Below are 21,640 nucleotides of genomic sequence, written 5' to 3'. Positions count from 1 at the left end.
TGGAAGTAGCCCATGTGGTCAGAGGTTCATTCCCTCTCTCTGTTCTTGTGTTACCAAACATGGACACCTCCATAATATTCCCTAATTGGGCCAGCCACTACCTTCTATTAAAATAACTATCAGCATGCCCCCAAGTTACACATTTTTTTTTGTTTACCCATTTATGGCCACCCTTTCCCTTTAAGGCTGATGGGCATTTAATAATTCTGTACTGTCTAGGTCTTTAGACCTGATAGGAGATAAAACATTGCTGAAATAATCCACGCTGAGCTTCCTTTTATAGCTTGTGCTCTGCCAAATGTACTTTGTTAAGATATGATCCCCATGGCAGGAAAAATTTGTCAAGCATCCCAGAGCTTATTTATCTTATTTATCTAACATAGCGCTATTGATAGCACTTTATCTATATCTATTCACATTGATTGTGTTGTTTTGCTAAAGCATTTTACATGTACGATTTGTACGAAACGTAAATCAATGAAGAGAAAATTACCTGCATTATGTAGTTTAGAAGATAAAGAAGCTAGATTGTGTTAGTCTCCCTTTGGGGTAAAGTACGGCATCAAGAGAAAATTGTTCTGTCTTAAAGTTGATTAGAAGATACATAAAAATCAAAGATCAGTGACTTAAATGTCTTGGATGATGTGTATAATAAACATCAGAGGAATAGATTTCATATACTGTTTTTTCCATTTGACTCTATTCTTTTAATTGTTTTTTTTTTTAATAGTGGTAACCTGCAGACCAGCACTAATCAGAACTGAAATACCTTTTAATATCTTAAGAATTCCTAGCAATAACTTTACAATATATTCCCACGTAAAAAGTCATAAAAGGTGCAATCATTTATTGTAATAGTAGTGGGATTTGGCTAAAACCAGAACATATCCCACTACTGGAGATTCCAAGAACTATAAAACGTCAGCGTATGTTTCAGCTTACAGCAACCACACAAAGATTAAAGTATATCTAAACCCAAAAACAAAAATGAAATATATTGTAGCTTACCAATCCTTAGATGTGGTGGCTGCATTCATTTTCATGCTTTTTTTTTTTTTTAACCCTTTCACGCCTAAGCCTATTTCTGACATTTGTTGCTTACAAGTTCAAATCTGTATTTTTTGCTTGAAAATTACTTAGAACCCCCAAACATTATTTATATATATATATATATATATATATATATATATATATATATATATATATATATATATATATACACATATATTTGTTTAGCAGAGACCCTAGAGAATAAAATGGCAATTGTTGCAATATTTTATGTCACAGGGTATTTGCGCAGCGGTCTTTCAAACGCACTTTTTGGGAAAAGACACTTTCATGAATAAAAAAAGCTAAAGAGTAAAGTTAGCCACATTTTTTTGTATAATGTGAAAGATGATGTTAATCTGAGTATAGATATCTAACATGTCATGCTTTTAAATTGCGCACACTCATGGAATGGCGACAAACTACGGTACCTAAAAATCTCCATGGGCGATGCTTTAAAAAAAAAATAACGGTTACCAGATTTGAGTTACAGAGGAGGTCTTTTGCTTTCACTCTAACAATCGGGGTGATACCTCACATGTGTAATTTGAACACCGTTTACATATGCGGGTGCGTCTTATGCATGCATTTTCTTTGCTGCAAGAGCTCACAGGGACGGGGTGCTTTAAAAAAAAATTATTTGTATTTTTTTTTACATTGTTACTTTAAAAAAATATATATTCTGATCACTTTTATTGCTGTCACAAGGAATGTAAATATCCCATGCGACAGTAATAGGTGGTGACAGGTCCTCTTTATGGGGGGATCGTGGGTCTAAAAGACCCCAAATCCCTCCTTTGCACTTCAAAGTATTCAAATCGCCAAGAATGGTGATTTTGAATACTGTCTTTTTTTTTAAATTGTCTCCATTGACAGCCGAGTAAATTGGAAGTTATGTTGTGACGTTGCTTCCGTGTGTTTACATAAGAGACTGGAACAAAGACATTTCTGTCTTTATTCCAGTCTCACTCTAGCTGGCGGAAGTGCCAGATCGTGGATCGCTTCTCTTGGGGGGACAGGAGGCCCAGGAAGAGCGGCGGAAGGCAGCGGGAGGGAGCAGCATCTCTTCCTGCTCCTTCGGGCTTTTAGCCAGTTGTTATCGCTAAAGAGCCGACCGCCCGCTCTAAAAAACGGTACCAGGATGATGCCTGCAGCTGCAGGCATCATCCGGTATAACCCCTTAAAGTCGAGGCCACATTTGTGCGTGCAGTCAGTGCTAAAGTGTTAGATGATATTTTCACATGTCAGTAACACACTTCCTGTCCTGGCAGCTTCCTTGGTTGTAAAGCATAGGTGGGTTTAGTTCTAGTTTACTTGGCTGGAGGACCGAATGACATAGAGGTCATTCACACCACACCATACACACCACACCAGCCTCCCTTTGTTCTGATTCCCACTTATAAGCTTGGAATCATTCTTTAAATAAATCGTCTTCCTATCTGAAAAAATGGTGTCATATGTTTAACTTTTACAATAATTTGTTAAAGACCAGACATCCGCTAGTATATTGCCTAAGTCATGTAACTGAACTTATAAAAAAATAAAGCTTTTAATTCAGATTTCCTAAGTCTCAGAGCAATGCTTGACTGCCAAAATGCACAGACGTTCTGTATAGAATACAATATAGCAATACAATCCAGGCATAATTCATTAGGAGGTATAAATGGTGGAAGCCTAGGATGCTTATTAAATGTCTGAGCGACAAGGATTCCTCACATCTTGATGACAGATCCTGAAATTTCATGAACGATGAGGGATGTTCCTCATTGTGCTGAGAGAAATATTTTTATGTGTCTGCTGTCTTTTCCAAGAAAGACAAAACCACGACTACACTGTGAGTTCTTGTCTTTGGATTCCTCGTAATTATGTACAGGATGTGTACATTGTCTTCTGTGGCGTTTCTAGACATTGCCATCCTTGAAGTATTTTCAGTATCTTAATGAAATCTCGGCTTTCAGTCCCGTACTGTTTGAAGTGAATAGCAGCTGTAAAATAAGAGCCCATTTTAAAATCATAACTGTTCCTTTTGTAACCATGGTAAAAATAAAATACGAAAAAGCACTCCTACTGTGAAAAAGCTCTGGACCAAGTAGAAAGTCTTTTCATATTCACATTCAAACACTATGTAAAAATAATGCTTTTGGCAGGAATGAATAGGCAACCCACAGTAATCAGCTATTGATTATCAATTTCACGTCAAAGGACTGTTCTTATTGGTAACATTTTGTCCCTTTTATGCTTTTACAAATCTTTTATAGTAGTGCTATATACCAACTGTAGCCACTCAGGTATAAATTAAGGCCATTACTAATCCAAGCCTCTTTTTTTTGTGTTTGGAAACAACCCTTTGACATTTGCCAACTCAAGATTTTCACCTGTTCATAATACGGCAGCTAAACAGCCCAATCTACTTCACACAGAGAAGATTGCCACAAATCCAGACGTACAGTAAACCTACTAATCTTGCTGTGCTGTGTCCCTCTTGGAAAATGTATGGATGTTGGGACATTATAAACTGTAAAAGATTATGGAAAACAGTATGACAACTGTATACAGTAAAATGAAAGCTGAAAGTTAAATAGAGATATCTTTATGGTGCACTCCAATCAAAACTAAAAATTTAGCCTTCAAATGCATTTAGGAACATATAGCTAGATTCAGGTAGGCAGGCGTATCGTTGTGGCGGCGTAGTGTATCGTGTTTACACTATGCCGCCGTAAGTTAGCGAGGCAAGTACACGATTCACAAAGTACTTGCCTGCTAAGTTACGGCGGCGTAGCGTAAATCGGGCGGGCGTAATGGCGCCTAATTCAAATTTAGCTGAGGGGGCATGTTTTTTGGTAATGGGGGTGACCTTACGTGATTGACGTATTTTACGAACGGCGCATGCGCCCTCCGTGTACATATCCCAGTGTGCATTGCGGCAAAGTACGCCGCACGGTCCTATTGGTTTCGACGTGGACGTAAATGACATAAATCCCTATTCACGGACGACTTACGCAAACAGCGTAAAATTTTCGAATTTCGACGCGGGAACGACGGCCATACTTAACATTACTATTCCAGCTATTTGATGGAATAACTTTAGGCCTGATAATGCGTTACGTAAACAGCGTACCTGTACTGCGTCGGCCGGGCGTATGTTCGTGAATAGGCGTATCTAGTGATTTACATATTCTACACCGACCGCAATGGAAGCGCCACCTAGCTGTCAGCCTAAAAATTACACTTTAGGATACGACGGTGTAAGACACTTACGGCGCTCGTATCTGAGCCTAATTTAAGCGTATCTGGTTTCCAGAATACGCTTAAATTAGCGCCGGCGCAAATTCAGACTTAGGCCGGCGTATCTACTGATACGCCGGCCTAAGTCTTTCTGAATCCATCTAATAGTCTCCATACCTAGGACTTCAGTCAGCACAGTCAGTTCGCTGTGATAATAAACATAAAGTATTTTTGCAAACTCATACACTGATGAATTGATCTAACATCACTCCCAAATGTAACATAAAACCAAATTTATAGTGTAGCTCAACTTATATAAAATTCAAACAAATAATGTCCATAACACATATATAGTCCATTATAAGTATTATCAATCACAATGTGTATAAAGTGCATTAGATGCTCCAAATTCACACTACAAACAGTGTCTTGTGTGCCCCCACCACATGCAACATATAGAAGCTCACCTCCAAATTTGACAAATAAGGTCAAAGTGCGCTCATTCCCTCAAAGGATTAATGGTGAGCTAAGGAACACACTTCCAACTCTCCTCCACTAGAAGCACTGCTCAAACTCATAAAACATTCAAAGATAAAAAGGGGGACCAGTAGTGTTCACTGTACAATATGTTTAATGATGCTAAGCAAGGGTTAAAAACACTTACAAGACAAGAGCACATAAAGTGCTATCAATAGCGCTATGTTACAACTATATATTATTCAAGCCAAACTCCACACTGCAACATTCACCCTCCAAAATGGCAGCAGGCATGGCATAGCTCCACCCACTATACACGTTATGTATGTAGGCAGGACTTCCTCAGTGAGATCTACGATTGTCTAAGATTGTCTACATATGCATATGAACATGGAGGGTCATTTCCCCGTACAGAAATGCACAGCTGACCCATGCATCCTTGTGCAGGCAGTTCAATTGATGCCAATTGGCACACAGTGGCGGCACAGACTACCAAACCTGAGACATTTTTACTCCCACTAGCGCTGGAGCATTTTCTTATCCCAATGGCCAAAGCCCAGCCCCTTAAAGTCTAAAGAACAGTAAACTAGCCCTTTGTTTAGAAAGTTTGGAGATCCCCGAGCCAGACTGATACAGCTATTCAAGAGCATTAGTGAGAGTTCAAAGAGGCCATTTTCTGGCACAAAGCGTGCACGTTGGTTTTCGGACATTTTTCTGTGTCATACTGTATATTGTATACATGGGTGCAAAAGGATACAGTTTGTATTGAAAGACATTAGTGACAATGGGGGTTATTTACGAAAGGAAAATCCAATTTGCACTACAAGTGCAATCTACAAGAGCAAAGTACACTGAAATTGCACTGAAAGTGCACTTGGAAGTGCAGTCGCTGTAAATCTGAGGGGTAGATCTAAAATGAGGGGAAGCTCTGCTGATGTTATCATCCAATCATGTGCAAGCTAAAATGCTGTGTTTTATTTTCCTTGTATGTCCCACTCGGATCTGCAGCAACTGCACTTCCAAGTGCACTTTCAGTGCAATTGCAAGTGCACTTTGCACTTGTAGTGCAAAGTGGATTTGCCTTTAGTGAATAACCACCTATATGTCTTTCCACATGCTAAACTATTGCCCTATGTTAGCACAAAGATAGGGGAATTTCTATTGACTGTAAGATGAATTCTGTCCCCTAATTATATATTGAACAAAGAAGGAAGCCCCTAACAGAGGAAAAATGAGACAACACCTTAAAATGAGTTATCAACAAATAGCATAAAAAATATCAAAATGATATAACATTTTTAATAATTGAAGCCAAAATAAATACCAGTACCTTGATCCCCTATTCCATAAACTGCTAAATATTTAAGCAGGTATAATTGCATATTAGTGTCAGAAACCTGTTAGTATCTGCCTGTATGCTGTAAAGTATATTTAAGAATTAATTCTTTCTAAAATAATATAACTTTAAAGGGTTTGTAAAGGATTTTTTTTTATTATCTTAATAGCTTCCTTTACCTTAATACAGTGCTGTTTTCATGTCCTCATTGTTCGTTTTTGCTCTCAAGTTGCTGTAATTCTTCTCTGATCTTCACACTTCCTGGTTGTCTGTTTCCTGATAACCACAGTGCTGGGAGCTTTCTCTCTGTGGTCACTAACTTCAAGGAGGTGTGATTACTGTGTGTCTAAAACCCCACAGCACCAATCAGTTTAGTTTTCCAAACCATCACTGCCCTGTATTGGCTCTGTGGCTCTGTACAGCAGAGAGGCAGGAAACAACATGCAACAACGAAACTAGAAACTACAGGTACATTATATGATTGATTTTATCTATTTTTAATCATTTTTAAAAGGAATCAGTTAACTATTATGTCTCTAAACCCTGTAAACAGTCATTTCAGCATAACATTTTTTTTTATATACAACTCCTTTAAGTTTGCCATTGGATAAACTGAAATTTCTCATATAATTTACATCGCTCATAAATTACTACAGGCGGATAAAAGTCAATGGTTAAGCAGTAGAAAGGAAGTTAAAGACACTGGGGCAGATCCACGTACCTTTGCGCCGGGCGCAGCGTATCTAAGATACACTACGCCGCCGTAACTTTGTTATTTTTTTTCGAATCCTCAAAGAATTTGCGCCGTAAGTTACGGCGGCGTAGTGTATCTTTGGCGGCGTAATGGCGCGCCATTTAAATCTCTGTGAGGGGGCCGTGTTTTATGTTAATACGTCGTGACCCGACGTAAACGTTTCTTTTTTAACTGCGCATGCGCCGTCCATGGGGGTATCCCAGTGCGCATGCTCGAAATTAACCCGGAACAAGCCAATGCTCACGACGGTGACGTCATTCTACGCAAATCCCTATTCGCGAACGACTTAAGCAAACGACGTAAAAAATTCGAAATTGTACACGGGAACAACGGCCATACTTAACATTGAGTACGCCTCATAACAGCAGCTTTAACTATACGCCGGAAAAAGCCGACCACAAACGACGTAAAAAAAATTGCCGGCCGGTCGTACGTTCGTGGATCGCCGTAACTAGCTAATTTGCATACTCAACGCGGAATTCGACGGAAATGCCACCTAGCGGCCGCCGAAAAATTGCAGCTTAGATCCGACGGTGTACTAAGATGTACGCCTGTCGGATCTAGCCGAATGCCGTTGTATCTTGTTTTGAGGATACAAAACAAAGATACGACGCGCAAAATTTGAAATCACGCAGCGTATCAAGAGATACGCCGGCGTAATACCTTTGTGGATCTGCCCCATAGTGATTTAAGAGGACCCCTCTTTTAGAAAAAGACATGAAGACAACCTAAAACCTAAATATACACTTAACCACCTCCATGCTCACTCTCCTTCTGCCTTTATTCTTTTTATAGTGTCTCTGTTTCCTGTACCCCCATTCCACGCCATAATTTAAATAATTATTTTAAGGGTCAGCTTACAATATAGTCCTAGATGGAATGCATGACATCATGTGGCTCATCTCATGCATGCACCGAATTACATTACATTAACCATTCAGCCCCGGAAGGATTTTCCCCCTTAATGACCAGGCCATTTTTTTTGATACGGCACTGCGTTGCTTTAACTGACAATTGTGTGGTTCTGCGATGCTTTACACAAATTAAATTGATATCCTTTTTTTTCCTACAAATAGAGCTTTCTTTTGGTGATATTTGATCACCTCTGCGGTTTTTATTGCGCTATAAACAAAAGAAGACCGACAATTTAAAAAAACATTTTTTTTTAATTTCTGCTATAATACATATCCCAAAAAATATATAAAAAACAAATTTATTCATCAGTTTAGGCCGATATATATTCTTCTACATATTTTTGGTGAAAAAACCTGCAATAGGCGTATATTGATGATTTACGCAAAAGATATCGGCCCGGATTCAGAAACAAGATACGACGGCGTATCTCCTGACGTCATTGGGAGCAATGCACGCCGGGAAAATTCACGGACGGCGCATGCGCATTTAAATCGGCGGGGGGACGCGCCTGATTTAAATACTACACTCCCCCTAGCCACGGAATTTGAATTCCGCCGGGGGAGTTACGATCCGCCGGCGCAAGTTTCGAGGTAAGTTCTTTCTGAATACTGCACTAGCCTCTCAAATTTGCGCCGGCGGATCGTAAATCAGATAGATTACGCGGATCTAAAGATCCGCTAATCTATCTGAATCTAGCCCATCACGTCTACAAACTGGCATAATAGGGAATCATGTTGTTTACATAGGCAGTTCCCAGTTCTGCTTCTGTACACTGCGATTGCGGGTCGCCGGCGAACATCGAGTCTGCCCAACCCACAGGCACGCTATCACCTATGCAAACACTGACGTACACCTTTGGCGTTTTGCACAGGAGAGGCGATCTGTCACACTATAATGACGGTGGCTGGTCGGCAAGTGGTTAATCTGTTTAGAAACAAAAGCCTTCCCCTAGTTCTTTTTTTTTTTGTGAAGATGACTGCAACTTTATATGATGCATGTATGAGATGAGCTGCCTGACTCCATGTGCTCCATCTCATTCATGCACAGCATGACATTACATTAGATTAGGTATTGCTAAAGTTGCCTTCCCAGGGGGCATTAGTGCTGCCAGGGATATGTCATCAGTGCCTTCAGGGAAGCCAGGAAGTGGACACAAGAAAGGTAAGTAAATAAAAAAACGTAAACAAAAGAGATCAATGCTAATATGAATTTTAGTAATAGGATGGAAAGGACTGTTTTAAGGCAGTTAATGATCACTTTTTCAGCATCTTATGGAAATGCACAAACACATGCAGCTGTGAGAGTAGTGTAATAAAACCTCATAGTAAATAAAGTAGATAGTGATACCAAGCAGAATTTTGCTGGCACTTTCTCGTATTGTGATTACCTCCTGTTGGGAGCCATATGGTTATTCTTTTTTAATGGAAGGAAATATGCTATGAAATTAACTTCATTGCTCATAATGAAGTTATATGTTATAATGGTGTCAGTATGGTTTTCTTTTTTTTTTAGATGAATAAAATGTATTTTTTACAGCTGATTTTTAAGCGCCGCTGTTTATTCAGTTCGTCAGACATTGAACTGTTTATGTGTTATCCCCTCTTCCATCTCTAATATGAGCTTCCTGGTCTGAAAGAAAAACTTTCTATGTACTTTCCATTTTATTGACCCTATAAATCATTGAATAGTGCTTACACACTCTCTGTCTATATGATGTTCTTGCATTGAACTGTCCTTATGCAATGGACCAGAAACTAGTTTTCCACCTCCTGTTTCGGTATATTTAACTTCATGGAAATAGCATTATGGTTAGTTTATGGTCTGTGGTGACTGCCTCATTGGCTTTAAGCAGAAGTGTGTCCTGTATAGTGTAAGTAGTAGAAAAAGCTGTTTAATGGCACATACACATTAACATTTTTACAGTTGCTTATGATTTGCATTCTGATGCTTTTTGAGCAACTATTAAAATGAGATTCTTTTTTCAAACTGCTAGTTTTACCTTGATTTAAACATTTCCCACCCTGGACTTTAAAGGGGTTGTAAAGGTTCGTTTTTTTTTTTTTCTAAATAGGTTCCTTTAAGCTACAGTAGTGCATTGTTGGTTCACTTACATTTTCCATCAACTTCCCTTCTAAATGTTTTTTTTCTTTGTCTGAATTTCTCACTTCCTGTTTCTCTTCAGTAAGCTTAACACCATCATCCGAGCAGTGGATAGTCAGCCAGAGCAGCTTACTGAGGAGGAACAGGAAGTGAGAAATTCAGACAAAGAAAACAAGGAAAAAAAACATTTAGAAGGGAAATCAAAGGAAAAGGTAAGTGAACCAACAATGCACTAGCTTAAAGGAACCTATTTAGAAAATAAAAAATAACCTTTACAACTCCTTTAAAGCTTTTCTTTTTTTCATTGAAAATTAGGGAATCAGATAAAACAAGAAAAAAGGAATTTACTTTTCAAATGAATGAATAATTCGGCAGCAAATAGAACAAAAAATTGCCAAATGAAGTCAGTGATCACAGATAGAGAAAAAAAAAACTTTCAGTAATTTACCATACTCAGGGTTGTTGAATCACACAAATGACAATAAGTAGCTGGTATGTGTGTGATTGCCCTGGGCAAATAGAAGAGAGATATTGGTACTTTAGGATTTGGAACAGAGCGATTCCTTCTTCCTAGGGGCTGATACACGGTGAATGTGCAGTGTATAACAGATCTTGCTAAGGTCCCAGGCTCCTGCCTCTCTGATAGCCTCAAAAAGAATGTTTAGCAGATGACAAAGGTTGATATTGACATGAGGTTAGCACCCAGTTCAAAAGTTTGACACTTAGAAATGTAATCCAAATTTTTATTGAATAAGCATCAGAAGAAACCAACGCCTTTTGGGGGAAATGCCTCCCATATCTTCAGGGCTGAAGACATGGGTATGACTGGACTAGCAGTACAATGCAATTAAGATACCCACAATGGGGCTTGAGCTAAACTGATCTAAGCATCAGAAGAATCCAATGTATTTCAGGGGAAATGTCTCCATCTCTTCTTCAAGGCTGAAACCGCAAATATGATTAGATTAGCAGTGAGGTGCAATTAGTATCTCTATAATGAGGCTTGATCTAAACTGTCAGATCAGTCAAACAAAAAGAAAATGAAATGTAACCAATCTGACAGTTTAGATCAAGTCTCATTACAGATATTCTAATTGCACGAGACTGCTAATCTAATCATATTCACAGTTTCAGCCTTGAAGAAGAGCGCAGCATTTCCCCCAAACGCGTTGGTTCCTTCAAATGCTCTTATTCAATAAAACAATTAATTATACTGTAGTATCACAATTTTTGTACCAGAAGCTCCTCATTACCAAGTCCATAGAGGACAATAAGGAATTTATTGCTGACTCTCCTAATGATGGTCACACAAGTATAAATTTTGCATAATTTTTTAGATTTATTCAGAATTTTCAATCATATTTTAGAGTAGGTTCTTGCCATGCTACACAGATGTGTTTGCTCTTCCTCTGTGCGTAGTTAAAAATTATGATTTTAATTGTATACATTTTTATCCAAAGCTATTCCCTTTGCATGCTGTAAAATAGGGGAGTGCAACCTTTTGAAGAGTGAGGGCCATCTAAGTGAATTGGTAACTGGTTGTGGGCCACAATGATACTTCAGAATTTCAATTTTTTTATTTTGAATAGCAAATAACAATCAGGCTCATGATTTTCCATGGGACCAATCCCAGTTGGATTTTTACCCACATCTTATGGGTGTGGTGAACTTTCAGAAAGTGCAGTTAACCCACAGGATATAATATGGCTCAGTGCAGCTAACTTGCTGGAAAGCTACAGGTGAACTACACTGCACTCGAAGGTCAGTGTGAAAGCAGCCTAATAGTTGTTAACCCTTTTTATAGGTGCTAATATGTCCTTTGCAAAAGCTATTATGCCCAGTGTATGTGTTGTTTAATACACTGACCTACTTTTCCTCTTGCCTTTGCTGTTGGCATTGCTCTCTAGGCTGCTAGCAAGGATTAGAGGTGGAGTGCACTTACACAGTGGGTATTACTCCGCCTGGGACAGGAGCAGGTGCTGCAGAGGAAAGCATCTGCTAATGTGGCTTCTGTTCCCTCCTCGGCCGCCTGCTCCCTCCACTGCTGGTGCTGGATCACTGCTCTGGCATGGTGGGTCTGCAAGCCCAGATCATGATCAATGAGTTGCCGACCCTGGGCATGTACTTCCTTGGTTTGAGATCGCTAGCCACAGAGCGCTCCATGGGTTGAGCACCCGTGCTGTAAACGATTGAACAGACAATTTAATTATAGAGCTTATACTGCAGCCCTGTGGAAACCTGACAAAAAATGTCAACAATATCAATTGCTTCCTATTTCAAGTGATGACATTTTCCAGTTGAAACATTTGTGACCACTATAACTCTGTCCCTGTACGTTCCAAATTTGTTTTCTGCTCCTACCCTCAATAACTAATATTCCCTAAGTGTGGACCAACCTAAAATCTGCTGCCTGTGCTATGCACTGCTGGATTAATAAGGATGATAATGGGAGAGAGTGAGAAGCAAGCCGTAACGGTTTGCAGAGGGTTAGTTGATAATGTACAATTTATATTATCACTCTCCATTTGGTGGTAAACATTTGAGCACAAACTATTTAATTTCTGTCTGGTAACAGAACTCCTCCTGGTTGGCTGTGAGTCAAAGTTGAATGCACAAGGGAGGCTGGAAGTGCTGTAAAGCAGCATCATTTAGACAGTTGAACATTACCACAATGTAAGAATGGAGGGAAACTATATAACACAATCCACTAAAAGTTTGAATAATCCAGCTCAACCAAATTGGTCTAGTCTGGTTGGGCCTTGAGCCAGAATTGATTGACTTAACCTCAAGGCAACAAAACCACTATTCTTTACTTGGTTGTGGCAGAATGAATTTATAAAGGTGATTTTTTCATTGATTCAATTTGTAATAAATTAGATTTGCTTTATGGGTAACGCCAGTGAGGCATTCTGTTAGACCAAAGTCTGGTGGTGGTCCCTTCAGTATTTGTAAAAAGAAACAAATGAAGGAGTGGTCAAAGACAAATTCAAAGCACTGACTCCCAACTATTATGCTCTTTCTTTAATTCACGTTCTTTAGGCCTGTCAAGTGAAGAACACTCTTTCTTCTTGGATGTTCTCTTGGCAATGGATGATCATTGATAATGCAGAGAGCAGTGCTGACATGATGATGTTAGTGCCACTCTCTGCATCAAAACACTGTGAGCATAGGGTGCCTTGGTGAAAACCCTTTAGAGGGCAAGTCCATATTGCCCTGCACTCACAATCTGTCTTGTGGGCGAGGAGGAGAGGTACTGTGCCAGAAAGAAGGCAATTATTGCACCCAGATCTTTTTTTTCATCCCCAAAGCTGGGCTTTAACTCCTTTTTTTTTCCATAGAGAGAAATGTTGGTGATGACAAATTGAGTAGATAATGAGATAATGTTACAGTAAACTGCCACTGACTAGATTAATCTGGGAAGAGGTTTCTGAGACGAATAAATTGGTGTAGGTGCACATTATGTGCAGCCCTGTTTCCTGAGTACAAAGATAGAACATAGATCAATTAGGTTAACATAGATCATGGAGATCATAGATCATGAAGTGACCTCTCTAAAGGCACTAGTGGGCAATCTTGATGCAGTATCTACACTTGAACAACAACCTGACTCTCTGTGTTGGCAAAAGGGTGGCAAAAGGTTTTAGGCTTGTAATTATTTTTCGCTACGTTTTATATGTAAAACTATGTAAAACTGTACAAGCTATAGATCTTGGTTACTTTTGTCTCATTTTGCTTTATTAATGCAACTAACAGCAGCTGAGATCACGAAGGTGGCAATCCCTGTGTGGGGCTGTTTCCATCAGTGACAATATCCTACTGTGACCAACGGTGTGAACATTGCTTACCTTATCACACTGTTTACCTTTTTATTTTTATTTGAAAATGTAATGTGTGTTAGAACTGTGTTAGACAGTGCACTGTAACACACATGTTGTTTTTTGTTGTGTTTTCTTAAGGGTTTCTCAGATCCTTGTGTACCAGACACAAGCATTTTTGTTGAAGCTGCAGAATCCTTCCCTTTAGGGTTTTAGTTTCTATGGTATAAAATCAACTGCAGTCAATAAAAGGTCTATGTTACATCCATTTCAGCGATTTGTCTTACTTTAGCAGCATTTGGATCAAGCAACAGGGTGACCAGCTTAGGTAGATAATTATGTTATCCAATAAAACTGCAGGTGATCATATTACCCAGTATATGATATGTAGCTGCATAGACTAGCGCTGAAGACAGATTCAGCATTGTAAGCTACAAATCGCCAAGGAAAATAGGCAGAGGGATTCGGAGATGCTACAGATCTTTGTTACAAGTGATTCTTACAGTACATGTGTTCTACACATCTGCTCCAAGATGGTCCTTGCCTAGCCAGCCTATAAGAACTTAGGTGTTCTAATGAGGAAAAGGGAAAGATTGCACACTACATTATTATTATTATTATTATTATTATTATATAGGATTTATATAGCGCCAACAGTTTACGCAGCGCTTTACAATATAAAAGGGAGACAATACAATTACAATACAATAAAATACAAGAGGATTAAGAGGGCCCTGCTCAGAAGAGCTTACAATCTAATAGGGTGGGGCACGTGGTACAAAAGGTTGTAACTGTGGGGAATGAGCTGATGGAAGTGGTAAAAGATTAGTTGGAGACGTGATAGGCTTCCCTGAAGAGGTGAGTTTTCAGGGATCGCCTGGAGGTAGCAAGAGTAGGGGATAGCCGGACAGGTTGAGGTAGTGAGTTCCAGAGGATGGGAGCGGCTCTGGAGAAATCCTGGAGATGAGCATGGGAGGAAGAGACAAGAGAGCTTGACAGTAGGAGGTCTTGAGAAGAGCGGAGAGGACGGTTTGGGATATGTTTAGAGACAAGATTGGTGATGTAGCTTGGGGCAGAGTTGTGGATAGCTTTGTAGGTTGTGGTTAGTATTTTGAATTTAATTCGCTGGGTGATAGGAAGCCAGTCTAGGGATTGGAGGAAAGGTTTGGCAGATACTGAGCGTTGGTAAGGTGGATAAGTCTGGCAGCAGCATTCATAATAGACTGAAGAGGGGAACCTATAGAGAGGCAGGCCAATAAGAAGGAAGTAAAAATTTTGCACTAAAGTTTTTTCTTTCATCATAAATTTGCCCAGGATACAAGATAAAACTCTGACACTAAACACAATGATTAGTCAAAAGAGCACAAGGATACTGAGCTAAAAAGTTTCTAGTGTAACATGTTACTTAATTATATTATTTGGTTCATTAAGGCAAATAGTAAAATGTTTCTTGTGATGTATATATAACAAGTAATCATTATAGTTATGCTGATAGTTATAATAATATATATTTTTTTTATTTAAGATATTCAGACTCTGCCTCACCTATTTAAATTTACATTTGCATCTCTTGCATCATGGGTTTGAGAATAACTGTCAATAGGATAGCAGGTGTAGTCTATTGCAGTGTTAGGAATAAGCTTTACACAACAGACATCTTACAATTTGTCACCTAATTCAGCAGCTGGGAAATCATTTATCTTAAGTTTCTTTTGCTGGTTGAGTGGGTGCAACAGGTGAGATTTGCATTCCAAAATCTGGGGATCAACAGAGATTAGCACCATCATTTCCTGAGCCCATATCAGGGAGGGTGATTTGTATTTTGTGCTACATTGTTCTACAGTAATATATGTATATATATATACAGTATCTCACAAAAGTGAGTACACCCCTTACATTTTTTAGATATAATATTATATCTTTTAATGTAACAACACTGAAATTACAATTTGCTACAATGTAAAGTAGTGAGTGTACAGCTTGTATAACAGTGTAAATGTGCTACCCCCTCAACTCAACACACAGCCATTAATGTCTAAACCACTGGCAACAAAAGTGAGTACACTCCTAAATGAAAATGTCCAAAATGGTCCCAATTAGCCATTTTTCCTCCTCAGTGTCATGTGACTTATTAGTGTTAAAAGGCCTCAGATGTGAATGGGGAGCAGGTGTGTTAAATTTGGTGTTATCTCTCTCACTCTCTCATAATGGTCACTGGACGCTCAACATGGCACCTCATGGCAAAGAACTCTCTGAGGATCTGAAAAAAATAATTGTTGCTCTACATAACGATGGCCTAGGCTATAATAAGATTACCAAGACCCCAAAACTTAGCTGCAGCATGGTGGCCAAAACCATACAGCGGTTTAACAGGACAGGTTTCACTCAGAACAGGTCTCACCATGGTCGACCAAACTAGTTGAGTGCATGTGCTCAGCATCATAGCCAGAGGTTTTCTTTGGGAAATAGAAGTATGAGTGCTGCCAGCATTGTTGCAGAGGTTGAAGGGGTGGGGGGGGGGGGGGTCAGCCTGTCAGTGCTCAGCCTATACGCTGCAAAACTGCATCAAATTGCTCTGCATGGCTGTCATCCCAGAAGGAAGCCTCTTCTAAAGTTGATGCACAAGAAAGCCTGCAAACAGTTTGCTGAAGACAAGCAGACTAAGGACATGGATTACTGGAACCATGTGCTGTGGTCTGATGAGACCAAAATATACGTATTTGGTTCAGATGGTGTCAAGTGTGTGTGGGGGCAACCAGGTGAGGAGTACAAATAAGTGTGTATTGCCTACAGTCAAGCATGGTGGTGGGAGTGTCATGGTCTGGGGCTGCATGAGTGCTTCCGGCACTCGGGAACTAGAGTTCATTGAGGGAACTATTAATGCCAACATGTACTGTGACATACTGAAGTAGAGCATGATCCCCTCCCTTCGGAGACTGGGCTGCAAGGCAGAATTCCAACATGATACCGACCCTAAACACACCTCCAAGATGACCCTTGCCTTGCTAAAGAAGATCAGGGTAAAGGTGATAGACTAACCAAGCATGTCTCCAGACCTAAACTATTGAGCATCTGTGCGGCATCCTCAAATGGGAGGTGGAGCAGTGCAAGGTCTCTAACATCCACCAGCTCCGTGATGTCGTTATGGAGGAGTAGAAGAGGTCTTCAGTGGCAACCTTTGACGCTCTGGTATACTACATGCCCAAGAGGGTTAAGGCAGTGCTGGAAAATAATAGTGGCCACACAAAATACTGACACTTTGGGACCAATTTGGACATTTTCATTTAGGGGTGTACTCACTTTTGTTGGCAGCGGTTTAGACATTAATGACTGTGTGTTGAGTTATTTTGAGGGGACAGCAAATTTACACATACATATATAAGCTGTACACTCACTACTTTACATTGTAGCAAAGTGTAATTTCTTCAGTGTTGTCACATAAAAAGATATAATAAAATCTTTACAAAAATGTGAGGGGTGTACTCACTTTTGTAAAATACTGTGTGTCTGCGTGTATATAGTCCACACTCAGCTGGATGTTAAAAGTCCAGAAAGAGAGCAAATCAGGGTTCTGGCTGGAGACTCAGAAAGGAACCTGACTGTGAGGAGCTCTGTGTGTTGGATTTAAAGGTTTGCTTTACCGCATGTTTTGTGGGTGATGGGGACCAACCCGCACTGTATAGAGAGGAGACTATTTGTTTAGTTTAGCGCCGGACGGCAAGGATTTTATTTACTGTTTTGTTTATTTTTATTTGCAAACCTCCTGTAAATAAACCTGGCATCCGCCAGATTTTAAAGAAAGTGCCTGTTTGTGGACTGTCATTGAGAAAAGGTTATCCCACAAGCTAATCTCCCACAATATATATATATATATATATATATATATATATATATATACACACACACACACACACACTGCTCAAAAAAATTAAAGGAACACTTTTGAATCAGACCTCCTGGGATATTGATCTGTTCAGTTAAGTAGCAGAGGGGGAGGGGTGTATACAGTGGGGGTTGTTAATCAGTTTCAGCTTCTTTGCTGTTAATTGAAATTAACAACAGGTGCACTAGATGGGCAACAATGAGACGACCTCCAAAACAGGAATGTTTTTTCAGGTGGAGGTGTCTGACATTTTTTTCCCTACTCAACTTTTTGCTAGGGTCAGTGTCACTACTGGTAGCATGAGGCAATACTTGGACCCTATAAAGGTTGCACAGGCAGTCCAACTCCTCCAGGATGGCACATCAATATTTCTCATTGCCAGAAGGTTTGCCCTGTCTCCCAGCACAGTCTCAAGAGCATGGAGGAGATTCCAGGAGACAGGCAGTTACTCTAGGAGAGCTGGACAAAGCCATAGAAGGTCCTTAATCCATCAGCAGGACCGGTATCTGCTCCTTTGTGCAAGGAGGAACAGGATGAGCATTGCCACAAAATGACCTCCAGCAGTCCACTGGTGTGAATGTCTCTGACCAAACAATCAGAAACAAACTTCATGGGGGTGGCCTGAGGGCCCGATGTCCTCTAGTGTACTCTTTGCTCACTGCCGGACACTGTGGAGCTTGATTGGTAGTTTCCATGGAACACCAGAATTGGCAGGTCTGCCACTGTTGCCCCATGCTTTTCACAGATGAGAGCAGGTTCACCCTGAGCATATGTGACAGACGTGAAAAGGGTCTGGAGAACTTTATGCTGCCTGTAACATCGTTCAGCATGACTGGTTTGGTGGTGGTCTGGGGAGGCATATCCATGGAGGGACTCACAGACCTCTACAGGCTACACAATGGCACCCTGACTGCCATGAAAAAATTGATACCATTGAATGTCTCCCACGCTCACCTGACCTAAATCCAAAAGAACACCTCTGGGACATTATGTTTCGGTCCATCCAGTGCCGCCAGGTTGCACCTCAGTCTGTTCAGGAGCTCAGTGATGCTCTGGTCCAGATCTGTGAGGAAATACCCCAGGACACCATCCGTCGTCTCATTAGGAGCATGCCCTGATGTTGTCAGGCATGCATACAAGCACTTGGGGGCCATACAAACTACTGAGGACTATTTTGAGTTGTTGCAATGAAATTTCAGCAAAATGGACTAGCTTGCTGCATAATTTTTTCACTTTGATTTTCGGGGTGTCTTTGAATTCGGCCCTCTGTAGGTGGATAATTTACATCAAATGATGTGCCATCCTTCCATTCCTAACACATTACCCAGTCCATATCAGTATAGATATCCAGCATGAGATTTTTGCCCGTTGAGGCTTGATATGTTTTCAAAGTGTTCCTTTAATGTTTTTGAGCAGTGTATATACAGTATATCCTGTGTTGAAATTTTTTCCCTTCATAAATAATTTTAATGTAATGTCAAAACTCTGTAGCCTTTTAGATAGTGCCACATTTTGTATGAAATTACGGCACCTTGAACATTCTGTCAAGTGCTAAGATGCTGATGTGTGATGTTTAATATTTATGTTTTAAGTGACATTTATGTATAGTGACATTTCGCCATATATTGCTTTTCCTGAGTTCTTTGCATGTCATGCACGATTAAAGTACAAGATCACCTTTTTGCAAAAACCCTTTGGCTCCCTGCCTGTGGCCCCGTACACACGACCGAGGAACTCGACGTGCCAAACACATCGAGTTCCTCGTCGTGTTCAGTGTGGAAGCCGCCGAGGAACTCGGCGGGCCGACTTTTGCCATTGAACAACGAGGAAATAGAGAACATGTTCTCTATTTCCTCGCCGAGGTCCTCGTCGGCTTCCTCGGCCGAAAGTGTACACACGGCCGGGTTTCTCGGCAGAATTCAGCTCTGAACCGAGTTTCTGGCTGAATTCTGCCGAGAAACTCGGTTGTGTGTACGGGGCCTAACTCCATCAATACACTCAGGAATGTATTTACCTTTGCATTGTCTGCAAGCTAGTAAAAATCTAGTGTCAGTCCACCCATGCCAGCACACTAGTGTGTCGTTTTTCACTGGCCAGGCTGTAGCAGTGTGAGAGGACACAGCCATCAGGACAGGTAAGTATGGACATTCAGGGAAATAATGACTCAGCTAATGTAGAGGGGGCTAGGTTAAGGAGTTTGGAGAACTTTTTGAAAAAACTTGAATTTATACTATAAACTAAGTGAGATTCTTTAAGGATTCACATCAGACAAAATTAGGACATGGAATGCATACAGAGTATGTAGCCTACCTGCTTATTGATACCGTTTTTCATGCAAACATTGCTGTTGCTTTCACCCTTCCTCTGAATGTGTTCCTTGAATTGCACCTGTTGCATTAATAAAAATTTTAAATTACTATAACAACATTATTTATCAGCATATTATATAGTTTGACAGCACAGGACAACTTCCTAGTTTCCTTATGTAGATAGGGCCTTTCTTAGAGCTGTTTTTGTTATATCTATTCTCATCTGCAATGTACATATCAATGTTCAGACCAGATGATGGGTTACTGAGTCACCAGCATTGTATTGTGGGATGTGTGCAAGGCGAGCGTCTACAGGCAGCTGGTTATGTCCCCAGATTAACTTCAAAACACAAAATATTCCCAAAGCCTGTGAAAATGATGCTCTATTATTGATGCTGAATTTATATGGAGATCTATATTATACCAGTTCTATTGATTTTTCTACCAGGCTGTACTAAAAAAACATTAATTTACCTACTGTAGTTATGTAACTACAATTTTACTGAAACCCAGGAATAGCAGTTTTGGGTGCACACTAATTCACTGTGCCCCTTGCAAGTCTATAATCTTGGCTTTCTCCCACATGCTTTCTTCCTCTGGCTCGAAACGATTCCTACCCCTTCACCAAAACTCACAATCTTGGTGTTCTACTGTACTTAAAGGGTCACTAAAGGAAACATTTTTTTAAGCTAAATAGCTTCCTGCTCTTGCCCCTAATCCTGTACAATCACAACTGCTTTTATGCTCGTTCACAATGTCAGTAAGGACTGACACGCCCCTGAAAAGCAATCCATGCTCTGATCTCTTTTCAGAGGAATTTGACATGCAGTGAACAGACAAAAATGCCTGTTTTAACGCCTCAAATGCAGTATCACAGTGCTGCAACTGCGTGCAATGCACATGGTTGCAGATTGGTTGGCCCCATTCACACTTCATGCCTTGTGCCCTGCCCACTGTCTCTGACCATGCCTTGTGCCCTGCCCCTAGTCTCTGACCGTCCCTTGTGCCCTGCCCGCAGTCTCTGACCATGCCTTGTGCCCTTCCCGCAGTCTCTGACCATGCCTTGTGCGATGCCCGCAGTCTCTGACCGTCCCTTGTGCGATGCCCGCAGTCTGACTGTTCCTTATGCCATGCCCACAGTCTCTGACCGTCACTTGTGCCATGCCCACAGTCTCTGACTGTCCCTTGTGCCATTCCCGCAGTCTTTGTGGACCGCGATGTAAGGGGGAGCTCTGTGGGCTCTTTTGTAAAGAAAGGGCTGTGGTTACCAGAGACCCCTTACATCAGAATTTCCTATTACACCTGAGTCCGCAGCAGTCCCTATTACATCAGAGTTCTCCTTTACGCTGGGGTGTGTCATATTTAAATTAGGGGGTGTACAAGTTTAGTCAGGCCTAGGGCAGCACAAAACCTAAATACACCACTGGGTGACAGGGCAGCCAGGGAGAGCCAGGAGAGCCCATCTGTGAGTGTGCGGGGGTGCCCGGGCCGGGTGTGGAACGTGCCACTACCCGGAGTGGCATCCAGAGCCAGCCGAGCTGTGCGGAAGAAAGAAGACACTCTCTCTCCTCCTATACCATAGGAGGAGAGAGAGGCAGTGAGCAGCGCTGAACAGAGGAAGGAACTGCTGAAGTTAACAAGCAGGTGATCGGTTGCTAGTTGGTCTTAGCAACCAATCATTATCTTTGGTAATATGAAAAATAACTCCAGCAGTTCCCACGCTGCTGTGTCTCTCCCTCTGGCTGCATGATTAAGGTAGGAAGGGGGAGGGGGCTGTCA

General features: G+C 40.7%; 1 protein-coding gene across 6 annotated transcripts in view; it reads left to right on the top strand.

Moving 5' to 3' along the window:
* The window catches only part of LOC120940114 (sodium channel protein type 5 subunit alpha-like), a 494,846-nt gene that overhangs the window by 409,364 nt on the left and 63,842 nt on the right, over positions 1-21,640 (top strand). The window lies entirely within an intron of this gene.

The sequence above is a fragment of the Rana temporaria genome, chromosome 5 (assembly GCF_905171775.1).
Source record: "Rana temporaria chromosome 5, aRanTem1.1, whole genome shotgun sequence".
Lineage (NCBI taxonomy): Eukaryota > Metazoa > Chordata > Amphibia > Anura > Ranidae > Rana > Rana temporaria.
Note: the sequence above shows the minus strand (reverse complement) of the source record. Positions and strands in the feature narration are given on the sequence as shown.